Source organism: Lactuca virosa, chromosome 6, assembly GCF_052849685.1.
Source record: "Lactuca virosa cultivar CGN04683 chromosome 6, Lactuca_virosa_CGN04683_v6, whole genome shotgun sequence".
NCBI classification, from domain to species: Eukaryota; Viridiplantae; Streptophyta; class Magnoliopsida; order Asterales; family Asteraceae; genus Lactuca; species Lactuca virosa.
The window spans coordinates 272118042-272129976 of NC_136431.1; positions in this window are offsets into that span (position 1 = coordinate 272118042).

Consider the following 11935-nt stretch of genomic DNA (forward strand, 5'->3'; position numbering starts at 1 on the left):
TTTCTACACTATTTTAGAAAAATCATAGAAAAATCATACGAAGTCAAAAACTGAATCAGTAAATTCTGAGAGTTCATAAAATGTGTCTAGTTTATTCATAATTTTTATTATGATTTTTAGAAGTCTTTAACTTGTGTTAAAATCTTCATATTCACAGACTGGTCCGAATTCGTTTCTGAAATGATAGGCAGTTTTGTAAAAATCACCATAAATCGTAGAAAAATCGTATGGAGATATGCAAGTAGTCATTTTAAAGGTATGAACCTCAACTATTTGCACCTAATACAGTTTTGAAAACTAAAATGCTTAAGTTGATCAAAACAGTCCGTGAATAGAGTTGTTGCTTGTTTACTACTTGCATTGTTGTGATACTGTACATGACGTCCTCCACCCCAGAACGTTTCCGCCGTTCATTTGGTTTTGAGGGTGTGACAGATTGGTATCAGAGCATTGTTTATAGTGAATCGAGTGTATCAACCCATAAAAGATATACGAACTATAAACACAAGCGGGATTTAAAATACTCTGATGAAGAGTTTATACTTTAAATAATAAAATATTTAATAAAGTATATATACCTACATTCATACTAAAATCAGTGTCACTAGGACAGAACAAAAGTATTACGATTGTTGGACAGCACAAGCAGACTTAGAGACATATGGTCAACCCTGGGAAGATGTAGCCTGATCAACTACATTATCCGAGGAGTGATTAGCATGTGCCTAAGTATGGTTGTGAGGTTGCAACAAGTCTAAAAACTTACCAACACTTCTACAACAAGAACAGTAGAACAAAACATTAAACTTAAAATACTATAGGAGTATTTTGTGTTACTATAATTACTTATTCGAGAACTAAAGGTCTTTATTAGTATATCGATGGTTGTTTAGTGGATACACTAAAGTTATATGTACTAGGATGTCATAGACTTAGAATCTGTGATCTTTGCCTTACTTCCTGTTCCTTGTTTGGTTGTGGGCTTAGGGTTAGGGTTACTTATTCGAAGGTCTATCCCGTCTGCGTGACATATGACTGGTATGCTTTAAACAAGTATTGAGGCAACTGATAAAGATCATCTTATAATTATTTATTTAGTTAGTTAGTTTAATTTAGTTATTCCTTATATCCCTTTTCTCGCGTAGATTTAATGGCTGGATTTTATCTTCCCGGAGACCCGTACTATCCCAACCACGACAACGCAGAATGGCTGGAAGAAGAACCAGAAGATAATCACCCAATTCCTTTAGATGATTATGAAGCTGAAGGTTTTTCTGATGGTTCCGACTCGGAGCCAGAAGTCAACAACCAACCCCCAGCTGTTCAAAACCCAAACCCTCGTCCCACATTTCAAGGACCCACACCTTTGTGGGCCACAAACTTGAATAGGTAGAGTCAGGAACAAGGTCAAACTTTTCCTTACAATGGAGACAGAAGCTTCTACAACCTCACTGAGGGAGGTTCAGCTGATAGGGTCCTACCTATCATGGTTCGTAGGATTGCTCGGAACACCGAGCAGGGTCGAGCGGCTATCGACCGGGTAGTAGAAGTTGATGCAAATTCTGGTGTTAATACTGTCCGCATTCGCCAGCTGGAGTCCGCTCATGAAAGGGCTCAGGTCGGTAATGCTCTACTTCAAAGAGAACTTGCTGAGACCCGAGCCGAAGTCAGGGAACTTCGAGCTCAGCAAGCAAGGTCTGATAGGCGTGTGAGGAACATAGAGCACCTCCTATCGGATTCAAGGACTCACTCAAGCAGTTATCGTCGTCGTTAGAATCGTACCGACTTCTCTTTTGGATATAACTTAGTTATGTAAAAACTTAAGTCTAATTTCCTATCCTTATAAATCTTAGACCTGCTAGGTTTTGATTAGGTAGTATGCTGTCAAAAGTTTCCCATCTTGGATGATGTAAGACCTACTTCTAGGTCATTTTTCCCCAAACTCATTACATCTGTAATTCCAATATCTTTGACAGATATAAAAATCTAATGGAAATTATTATCCAAATACTTTCATCTTCATTCAAGTATTCCATTTAATTATGATGTTGGGCTAGGGAGAGTTAGTCCATGAGTCATTCTCATCAATGTTCATGTCAAATTCTTATCAATATCTTATTCATTCTAAACTTTCAGCTAAAAGATGCCTCCACGTAAGTCAACAAGACGTAATCCTCCACCACCTATTCCTCAATTTGATACAGCAGCCCTCAATGCTGCTGTAGCTGCGGCTGTGGCAACAGCCATGGCTGAATATCATTCTTCAAGTTCCACTGGAGGAGGGACTCCTATTCCAACAATACAGGTTGAAACCCCTGTGCGCTCGAGAGAGTGCTCCTACAAAGATTTTACAAACTGCAAGCCATTATCCTTCAGAGGAACTGGCGGAGTCATTGTACTCTCGCAATGGTTTGAGAAAACCGAATCGGTTTTCGCAATCTGCTCCTGTCCAGAAGGGAGCAAGGTGAAGTTCGTTGCTTGCACCTTTGAAACCAGAGCCCTAACATGGTGGAATAGCCATGTTAAGTCACTATCTCTTTCAGTGGCAAATGATATGGGCTGGGATACTTTAAAAGACCTCATGATTGAGGAGTACTGCCCGAGGGGCAAGATCCAAAAGCTGGAGGAAGAACTTTGGCGCCTAACCATGAAAGGCACCGACATCGTAGCATATACCGCCAGGTTCTGTGAACTGGTGGCCTTGTGTCCCAACATGATTCATACAGAGGGAAAGAAGATCGAGAGGTATATATGGGGGCTGGTGCCACCATACCAGGGAAATATATTGTCATCACGCCCCACTACATTTGATAGTGCCAAGCGATTGGCATAGCAACTAGTTGACCACGGGGCCCGTACCCCGGCTGCAACAACCACCCTGGCCATCTCAGAAACCGCCAGAACTGCAGAGTCCAAGCGGAAATTCTGGGATGACAAGAAAAAGAAGAAGGCTGCGAAGAAACAGCAGACGGTGGCAGTTCATAGTGCGACAGCACCTGCCACTGCTGCTATTCCAATAAAGCAGTATTCTGGAAGTTTGCCGTTATGCAACAAGTGCAACTACCATCATATGGGAGCCTGTCGGGACATGCAGTGTGTAAACTGCAACAGGAAGGGGCATACAGCCCGTTTCTGTAAATCTCCGGCGAGGCCAATCACCCAAGTCCCCGGCGCTGGAGTGGGCCAATCTTGCTACAACTGTGGCGATGTGGGCCACTACAAGAGGAACTGCCCCAAGGCAGGGAATGCCGGTGGAGTAGGAAGAGTTCTGGCTATAGGCCATGAGGAGGCGGTTGCCGACCCCACAGTGGTCACTGGTACATTTCTCCTCGACAACTCTTATGCTTGTATACTATTTGATAGTGGAGCGGAGAGAAGCTTCGTGAATCAGAAATTTGCTCATTTACTTAAGCAAAAATCAAGAGCACTCAAAGAACCGATCACAGTAGAAATGGCTAATGGGAAGACAGAGAGCACTAGCTGCATTTACATAGGGTGTACCTTAACTTTAGATAGCCATTCATTCTCGATCGACCTCATGCCAGTCTCAATTAAAAGTTTCGACGTCATCATTGGCATGGATTGGTTGAGTCTTCAGCGTGCCGACATCATGTGTTACGAAAAGGCAGTCCGCCTTAATCTTTCGTCTGGCGAAACCCTAGTAGTTTATGGCGACAAACCCGGCACAAACCTTCGTATCATCTCGAGCATTCAAGCTCAGAAATTCTTGCGAAAGGAATGCCGCGCATTCCTTGCTCATGTTGTCGATGTGAGCCAAGCAACTAAATCTATTCAGAACATTCCAGTAGTACACGACTTTCTCGACGTCTTTCCAGAAGAGCTACCAGGATTACCCCCGCAACGACAAGTCGAGTTCAGAATCGACTTAGTTCCAGGGGCTACCCCCGTAGCCAAATCGCCTTATCGTCTAGCACCTGCAGAGATGCAAGACCTATCCTGTCAACTTAACGAACTGCTCAGCAAGGGATTTATAAGACCAAGCTTCTCACCTTGGGGAGCTCCAGTCTTGTTCGTCAAAAAGAAAGACGGATCTTTTCGTATGTGCATCGACTACAGGGAGCTCAACAAGCTGACCGTCAAGAATCGTTATCCTTTGCCTCGGATTGACGATTTATTCGATCAACTTCAAGGGGCGAATTTCTTTTCCAAAATCGACTTAAGATCCGGATATCACCAGTTACGAGTGCTAGGGGAGGATGTTCCAAAGACAGCCTTCCGAACTCGTTATGGGCACTACAAATTCGTAGTGATGCCGTTCGGATTAACAAACGCGCCCGCTGTATTCATGGACTTAATGAATAGGGTGTGTCGTCCTTACTTGGATCAGTTCGTCATCGTCTTCATCGATGACATACTTATCTACTCTCGTAGTAAGGAAGAACATAGTCAACATCTGCGATAAGTCTTAGAAACCCTGCGCGCGGAGAAGCTTTTTGCGAAATTCTCGAAATGCAAATTTTGGATCCGACGAGTCGAATTCTTAGGGCACGTGGTTAGCAAAGAGGGAATCCACGTAGACCCATCCAAAATCAAAGCCATTGAGAGCTGGTCAGCACCGAAGACACCTACAGAAATTCGTCAATTTCTAGGCCTCGCTGGCTACTATCGCCGGTTCATTCAGAACTTCTCCCGCATTGCGAAGCCTCTTACAACACTTACCCAGAAGGGCGTATCCTTTGACTGGGAAGAAAAGCAGGAGAGAGCGTTCCAAACGCTCAAACTAGCCATGTGCACTGCACCAATACTATCCCTCCCCGAAGGGATAGAAGACTTCGTTGTCTATTGCGATGCATCGAACCAAGGTCTCGGATGTGTTCTGATGCAGCGAGGTAAGGTCATCGCCTATGCCTCGAGGCAGCTAAAAACACATGAGATCAACTATACGACGCACGATCTTGAACTAGGAGCAGTTGTTTTTGCTTTGAAGATCTGGAGACACTACCTGTACGGTACAAAGACACAATCTTTACGGACCACAAGAGCCTACAACACATATTCGATCAGAAGGAGCTCAACATGAGACAACGACGGTGGGTCGAGCTACTCTGTGACTACGAATGCGAAATTCGTTATCATCCCGGCAAGGCCAATGTAGTAGCTGACGCCCTAAGTCGGAAAGAATATTATGGTCGTAAAGTCAAGTCATTGACTATGACTATCCATTCACACTTATCCACACAAATACAGGCAGCTCAGCTCGACGCTCTGAAGCCTGAAAATGTGACCAGTGAATCCCTGCGAGGGATGGATAAGAACTTGGAAGTTAAGGGTGGCGGAGCTTTTTATCTCATGGATCGAATCTGGACCCCGAAACTAGGTGGTTTCAGAGACTTGGTCATGAATGAGGCGCACAACACTCGCTATTCCGTTCACCCAGGTTCAGATAAGATGTATCTGGATCTTAAAAAGTTATACTGGTGGCCTAACATGAAAGCAGAGATTGCTACCTTCGTAAGTAAATGCCTTACTTGCGCAAAGGTCAAGGTCGAGTACCAGAAACCCTCAGGTCTTCTTCAACAGCCTGAGATCCCAGAATGGAAGTGGGAGCGGATCACTATGGATTTCATAACCAAGTTGCCCAAGACAACGGGTGGACTTGATACCATATGGGTCATCATCGACAGATTGACCAAGTCCGCGCACTTCCTGCCTATCAAAGAGACAGACAAGATGGAGAAGCTTACAAGAACTTACATTAGAGAGATTGTACGACTACATGGTGTTCCTATATCCATTATCTCGGACAGAGATAGTAGGTTCACTTCTAGGTTCTGGCAATCACTACAAGGTTCCTTAGGAACTAGGTTGGACATGAGTACAGCCTACTATCCGCAGACAGACGGGCAAAGTGAGAGGACTATCCAAACCTTAGAGGACATGTTGCGAGCCTGTGTGATTGACTTTGGGAAAACATGGGATACTCATTTACCCCTGGTAGAATTTTCCTACAACAACAGTTATCACACAAGCATAAAGGTTGCTCCATTCGAGGCCCTCTACGGCCGAAAGTGCAGATCCCCTATGTGCTGGGCTGAGGTGGGTGATACCCAGTTAGCTAAGGGACGAGTTCCTGAAAGCACTCTCACAGGTCCGGAGATCATACGGGAAATGACGAAGAAGATCGTTCAGATCCGTGAACGACTGAAAGCCTCCAGAGACCGACAGAAAAGCTACGCTGATAAACGAAGGAAACCGTTGGAATTCCAGGTGGGCGACCATGTTCTATTGAAAGTCTCACCCTGGAAGGGATTGATACGCTTCGGAAAGCGTGGAAAGCTAAATCCAAGGTACATTGGGCCTTTCGAGATTCTTGCTAGAATCGGCCCAGTAGCTTACAAACTTAACTTACCGAGCGAACTCAGTAACGTACATTCTACCTTCCACGTCTCGAACTTGAAAAAGTGTCTGTCCGACGAGACTCTTGTAATCCCACTCGACGAGATCGAGATTAACGAGAGCCTCAACTTCTTGGAAGAACCAGTAGAGATCATGGACCGGGAGGTCAAGCAAACGAAACAAAGCCGCATCCCGATAGTGAAGGTTCACTGGAACGCCAAGCGAGGACCTGAATTCACTTGGGAGCGAGAGGATCAGATGAAACTGAAATATCCTCGTCTTTTTACTTAGTTCCTTGTAACTACTTATTTGCTTAAATTCTAATTTCGGGACGAAATTCCTTCTAAGGAGGGGATGATGTGACAACCCAAAATTTCTATTCTGTACAACATGTCAATTCAATAGAAGTCAAATCAGTTACAGTTAAATTTTCAGACTTTTGGATTAAGTTTGATTATTTTAGGATTTACACTTTAGGAGATACCAGGAGAGAGGATGCCCTAGGGTTATAGTGCAACACTGTTATTCCTAAACTTCAAGAAATTGGAGTTTACTGCCGGAATAAAATAGTTTCAGCCAAAAACCCAGAAATTTAGAGTATATATATGACACTTGTCATTTTATGTCATTTTTCCAAATTTCTCAAGAACAAAAGCAAATCCTCTCAAGTATCATCCCCGAATTTATTCCAGATCTCGATCTAGTAAGTGTTTTCAACCATTTCAAGTTAGTAGATCACTTAATTTAGTGTTTTAACACCTTTCTAACCGTGAAATCATTCCAAAAGGTTGATTCTTCCATTTTCACCAAGAACACCAAGAACACACACTAGTGTTCTTGGCATTTTGGCTCATTTCAAGCTTCCATATAGTAAGTACTTCTATCCTAGAGTGTGTTTAAGCTTGCTATACTTCATTATAACATGAAATCATCCAAGAAACACCAAGAAAATGGTGTTTACGGTCCAAGAACATTCTTGAACCGTAAACCCATTTTAAGGGACCAAAATGTCCCTAGTCCCTTCCTAAGCCTAGGTAACTAACTTGGATCCTTACCTTGATGTGTTAAGGACTTGAAATCATCAAAATACCAACATCCATAAGGGTTTACGACCGTAAACCCAAAGGGATGTGGTCTTTGGGCCGTAAACTCAAAATAGGAGTGAAATGGTGCCCTAGCTTCTTCCTTAGGCTTATACTTCAAGAGGAAACACTTCAATGGACTTAGAAACCTTCAAATCAACAAATGGTCAAAAGAGGGGGAGTTTACGGCCGTAAACTCTAGGGTTTACGACCGTAAACCCATTGGGTTGAGGTCACAAAACCGTAAACTCAAGTTAGGGTTTCTTTTGAACCCTAAACCCTATAGCATTGTTCTACAACACTTAGATGCATTCCTTGAGACTTATAACACTTATATAAGGTGTTTAACTTGTCTTAGGATGTCTTAACTTTGCTAATTAGTTGTTTAAAGTCTAATTAGATACATATATGTTGTATTTATATGTTAAATAGGATCATTGTGTGTGTACAAGTCTTCACTTGACACCTAGCAATCCTATTTCTTCAGTTCATCCAAACCACCAACTACAGGTGAGTTCATACCCCTTAATTAACCTTTTAAATGTTTTTAAATGCTTTTATGGGGGGGATACAAGTTGAACAATAGTAGTTATTATATCAATCACATGTGATTAATAACTACCAATCAAATGGTTTTCTTACTTTTCAAACTGTTTATCAAACTGTTTTACCTCAAACTGTTTTACAAACTCTTTTATTGTCAAATACATTTATCAAACTCTTTTAACTTATATTATGTGTATCTATATAAATATAGTTATAAAAGTAGGATTGGAAGGACTTAGGACTGCTAGTCTACCCTGCTTCCTGTTCTTGTTTGATTGTGGTCTTGGGGTATCAAGGTTAGTTGTCCGAGGGTCGTTTGAATCCTAGTTATATATTATGTATATGTATATAGATATAAAAGGTTTGTTATCAACCTCTTCTAACTTATAGTATGTGTATCTATATAAATATAGTTATATAAGTAGGATTGGAAGGACTTAGGACTTAGGACTGCTAGTCTACCCTACTTCCTGTTCTTGTTTGATTGTGGTCTTGGGGTATCAAGGTTAGTTGTCCGAGGGTCGTTTGAATCCTAGTTATATATTATGTATATGTATATAGATATAAAAGGTTTTCCTTCATTCAAGTCCATACCCTTGGGTAGCAAGGGTATACAAACATGTTCATACATTGCTAGTAAGCTACCATAGGGGTAGTTTAGGAAGATACTATTACTAGAACGATGAAACATACAATGAGTCAGTTCATACATGAGTCAATACATACTATAATGAGAAACAAACATGAAACAGAGTGATGAGAAACAAACATACAGGCTAGACAGAGAAAGAACACACAATACAGCTAGCACACAATTCACATAACATTTACATTAAAACATTTATGTGAACCATTAAACAGGGCATGGCACTACCTGCCATGACTGTTTTTGTATCAGAATCTCCTTAATTGGGGAGCGTATGAGTTTGTGTATAGATCTATACTGGATTGACTATCCTACACCTTGCTGCTCGCTACAGTGGGACTTGCAAGTCTACGGGTGCCAAACGTCATTTTTGTGGCATCTTACATTGTCACTTTACTATTGAGTCGGTAGCAAGATACAGGCCGATCACATGTTACCTTAAAATATACAATTGGCTTAAGGTAGTTAGTACAGCAGTAGCTTCATAATACTACATTAAAGTACTATAACATTTTCCCTTTACATTTTACTTTGTGATTTCACACAATAAACAATAATGTAAAAACTATATTTTTTGGTTAATGATAGTCGGATTTGGGAAAATACTCACTTTTACAAAAGATACACGCACAGACACTAGATGCCTTGGTAGAAGGCTACTTTTAGTAGGAAACATAGGGTTTTCTAGGATAGTTCAAACAAATACAAAACTTTTACAAACACATAGTACATCTTACAAAACATCTTACAAATGCTTTCATACAAACACAGACACTAATATACTTATGAACTCACCAGCTCTAAAGCTGATAAACTCTTTCAAAATATCTTGTATTCTCAGGTCACCAGTAGACAGGTACCGGAGCCAGGTTTTGAGAAGATGGAGCTCGTTCAAGACTCATCTTATATTTTTGATGTATATTGTTTGGTGTCTTTAAAACTTAACGGAACACACTTGTATGAAATTATATTATTAATGCAATGGATGATGTTGTTGCTTGTTTACTACTTGCATTGTTGTGATACTGTACATGACGTCCTCCACCCCAGAACGTTTCCGCCGTTCATTTGGTTTTGAGGGTGTGACATCAACAAGTTACAAAGTGTGATGAAAGTTATAAGCTGTTATCTTGATTTTTACCTTTCTACACTGTTTTAGAAAAATCAAAGAAAAATCATACGAAGTCGAAAACTGAATCAGTAAATTCTGAGAGTTCATAAAATGTGTCTAGTTTATTCATAATTTTTATTATGATTTTTAGAAGTCTTTAACTTGTGTTAAAATGTTCATATTCACAGACTGGTCCGAATTCGTTTCTGAAATGATAGGCAGTTTTGTAAAAATCACCATAAATCGTAGAAAAATCGTATGGAGATGTGCAAGTAGTCATTTTAAAGGTATGAACCTCAACTACTTGCACCTAATACAGTTTTGAAAACTAAAATTCTTAAGTTGATCAAAACAGTCCGTGAATAGAGTTGAACTTTTCTGATGAAGGCTGTTAAATGAGTTTAGTTGTGTTCTTGGTGTTTTAACTTGTATTCCCCCCCCCCTTAAAACTTAAGAAAAACATGAAAAGATAGGGGTATGAACTCACCTTGAGTGCTTTCAGTAGATGGATGATGAAGAAAAGAAGTGTTCAACTCAAGAACACTTAGATGATGCTTGAAGATTCGAAGATCTAACAACAAATATGACGATATTTGTGTAAGGAACTCATGATTTGAGTGAAGAAGTGTAAGAAAATCAAGTGTGGGAAGAGATTTACTTTCCAAGGTAGATGAAGAACTTCAAAATCAGCCTTGAAATCTCGAAATCTAGAGAGAGAAGTGAGAGAGAATGAGTTTTTGCTTCTTGGTGAAGTGTGAGTGAATGGGAGGAGAGATAAGGGTTTTCCTACTCCTGAGTCAAAGTACTTGGCTGGAAAGAGGGGGGAAAAGGACAATGAAATTACCAGGTATGGTGGAAGGACAAGGGCTGGTCATTGAGTGGGCATGGGTGGTTGCTTGTGTCATACATTAAAGTAAAGTCAACACTCCACCCAAAATATCCTACCCACTAATCTTGGATAAGATTTACACTCAAAAACGTGATTGATTATGAATTTAGGGGTCTTATATGTTAAAATATAATTTTGGGTGAAAATCCCGCGTTAAAATTATGTAAAACGGGCCTAAATAGAAGTCATAGTAAAAAACCGGGAACGAAAGGGCTATCTGCGAGACCTCTCGGTACTGGGCCGAGGTTCGGTCCTTGTTACTGCTGGGCCCGAAGGCGATGGTCAGGAGCGGAAGCAAACTTTGGGTTCGGATCATCAGACTTCGGTTCGGTCCTAATGGTTTCGGTTCGGAAGGTTTGGTCCGAAGGGACCTTCGGGTTCGGTTCGCAGGCAGCTTCGGGTTCGGTCCGACTCAGTTCGGTTCTAAGCACTTTCGGTCCGAGAGGCTTCGGTCCTTAAAGGAGGGTTTCGGTTTGTTCAGGCTATTTTTCAAGAATTCTTCCTGTTTTGCGCCGTTTTTCACCAAGTTAAGTGTCGGGATGCCCGAAATGATTATAAAAAGTTAAAGGAACTTTTTGAGAGAGATTTGGGAGAGATCACACATACTTGGAGAGATTTGAGAGAGATTTCACATTCTTGGAGAGATTTCTCATACAGAGAGAGATTTGGGAGAGATTTCACATTCTTGGAGAGATTTCTAATACAGAGAGAGATTTGGGAGAGATTTCACATTCTTGGAGAGATTTCTCATACAGAGAGAGATTTGGGAGATATTTCACATACCTGGAGAGATTTGGGAGAGATTTTGTTTGCGACCTTTTTGAGTGTTTGGCTTCGCAACGCAAGGTTCTTACACTCTGTTAAGCCTTGTTTAAGGATCTTACACACTCCCGATGAGTATGCAATAGTGTTTTATCGCTTTGGTTCATTACTTACCACAGTTTTTGGTTAAGGAAATCTAGATATACGAACTTTTCATTTGATGATTTCTCATTAGAATAGCGAGTTGTACAGTAAGAAACATAATGGAAACCCTAATGTACAAGGGTTAGATGAGTTGACCGGTTTGACTTGTTGACTTTAGTTGACTTTGACTTGGCCAAAAATTGACGGTTGTCACATCATCCCCCCGTTAGAAAGAATTTTGTCCCGAAATTAGCATTTCGACTGGGACTTCAAGAATTTGGAGGAAAGATGGGGGAAACTTTTCGTAGTGCAAGAAATTGATTATGGTGAGGAACAACCCGCCTGATGTCACATGACGACCTTGGAATTTCTTATTGTAACTTGAGCTGAGTCAATTT